Source organism: Homarus americanus, unplaced genomic scaffold, assembly GCF_018991925.1.
Source record: "Homarus americanus isolate GMGI-L3 unplaced genomic scaffold, GMGI_Hamer_2.0 scaffold32095, whole genome shotgun sequence".
NCBI classification, from domain to species: Eukaryota; Metazoa; Arthropoda; class Malacostraca; order Decapoda; family Nephropidae; genus Homarus; species Homarus americanus.
Genome location: NW_024747861.1, coordinates 62,773 through 65,000, shown reverse-complemented (window position 1 = coordinate 65,000; position 2,228 = coordinate 62,773). Strand labels below are relative to the sequence as shown.

Sequence of the window (2,228 nt, the reverse complement as noted above, 5' to 3'; positions counted from 1 at the left end):
TACAGGTAACATGGGAACAGGAATGCTATTTCCTTTATTTTTGTTTATTTATTTATTTTTAGTTTTTCATGGTGAAACCTGCCTTTATAATTCCAAATTCTAGTGAACCAATGAGATAATGTTTTATGGGAGGAAGAGGTAAGCCTCTTGAATAGCTGTGTACTATACTAGTGTATATACCCTGTGTAAGTCAGTGAAGTTAAGTGTGTCTGAAATGTGTAAATACTTGCCCCATTTTAACCATACTAAATCAAATCTAGTTTGGTTGATACAAATGGACTCCAGCTCCCACCCTCCTGATGATCCATATCAGTAGCTAATCACTGCTTGGTATAATTTCTAAATTATTAGTCGTGTGATTTTCTTTGGAACAGTGAACTCGCTAAAATTGTCTTTAGGGAAAGTTTACTAATCTTGAAATTTTTACAAGATCATCATAGTCAATTCAGGCATATATAAGCTAATTTTTAATTTTTGGACAGACTTTAGTCTCTCAAAATTTCAAATAAAGGCTCAAGATCAGTGATTGTGCCCCATCTCTGCCATACATCCCTTTGTGATACTTGCCCATTTTTAGTAGCCAAAGATGGTACTATTTATTTCTTGTTATAAGACACTTGTTCTTTGAAGTGTCAAAGACATTGTAGGTTGTATCCAATTCTGAATTATTTTAATTTTATAAGCTATGATGCAAGTTTGCCTTAGAAAAAAATTCCTAACTTGAAACCAACATTCCAGTAATGGTGATTATCTTCAGAATGAGAGTAGATTTGATTTCACCTAGTCCTACCCTGGTAATGTTTTTTCCAGCTATCTGAAAAACATACATATGCTTACCAACAAACACACACACACACACACACACACACACTAGAGATTAGATAAATAGTATATGCTCTTTTGTGATCTTATATATATATATATATATATATATATATATATATATATATATATATATATATATATATATATATTGATAAAATCACACGGGAAAATGGAAACAACGGAGTACCTTAGCTTTCGTCTTTATTCAAGACACCTTCAGAGGCAACTGTTGCCTCTGAAGATGTCTTGAATAAAGACGAAAGCTAAGGTACTCCGTTGTTTCCATTTTCCCGTGTGATTTTATCAAGATTTATCTTATCCACGTTTCCATTGTGGATTTACATGAAATATATATATGTATATATATATATACTTTTTCTTATTCATCTTTAGTTCAGAACTTAAAATTTTCATACATTGATATCAATCAGGCATTAATGTTTGAAACACTTAACTTTCCATATACTGTATATATTATTAGTCATCAGTGACATTGTTCAACTGTGTGAAGTACAGCCAATACTTTCAGTGATCATTATTCCCTATATGTACACAAAATAACCCAGTGACAAATAATCCTAATTATGAAATGTTTAATGTGGCAATTTGTGCTTTTGTCATAAAACAATCAAATCTGAGTATTAGTCTTGAGATCTTGCTGTAACTGATCAGTTTGGTCAACATTTCACAATATCCTGTTGCTCCACAATTTCTGATCTTCAGTGAGCTAGCCAATACTCGATTATATATATATATATATATATATATATATATATATATATATATATATATATATATATATATATATATATATATATATTATAAGGGTATTCAGAAAGATGTACATAAAATTTCAGGGTGTATTCCTGGGACAATTCAAAGCCACAACAAAAATGTCGGAATCCACATATTTTTGTAACTACAACACTTGAAACAGGTTGAGGTAATGATAGTGAGATTGGACTGGTACATCTGTAGCTTTTTGTAGAATTTGATGCACACAACTATAAATATTATGATGCAGAGGGGGGAATTTTCAACATTTACTGTAAGTAATAATGCAGCTGTATTAAATTTTGTAGAGCTATGTGCAAAAAATTACACAAATCTACAGCAGTTTCATCCAACCTCACCTTACATCTTTCATGTGTTGTAGCTCCAAAACTATGCTGATTCTGGCATTTTGTTATATTGACATTATGGCTTAGCATTGCCTCAGGAATACACCCTGCAATTTAATGTACATCTTTGGGAATAACTCTGTATATATTGATGACAAAAGCTATCCATTATTTAATTTGTGTTTTCCAAAGAAGCTTAATACATTTCCACCAAATCAGTGTGAAAACTAAAACCAAGCTTCTGGATTATGTAAACAAATAAATACATTAATAAACCTTAAA

At 30.9% G+C, this 2,228-nt stretch overlaps 1 protein-coding gene across 4 annotated transcripts in view; it reads left to right on the top strand.

The window, feature by feature from the left end:
* The window catches only part of LOC121879876 (serine/threonine-protein kinase 26-like), a 112,499-nt gene extending 111,518 nt beyond the window's left edge, over positions 1 to 981 (top strand). For all 4 annotated transcript variants that reach the window (XM_042386662.1, XM_042386661.1, XM_042386659.1 and 1 more), the window contains exon 9: positions 1 to 981. This exon is cut by the window's left edge and continues 881 nt beyond it. The gene's annotated coding sequence lies outside the window, so the exon portion shown is untranslated.
* The last annotated feature ends 1,247 nt before the right edge of the window (positions 982 to 2,228 follow it).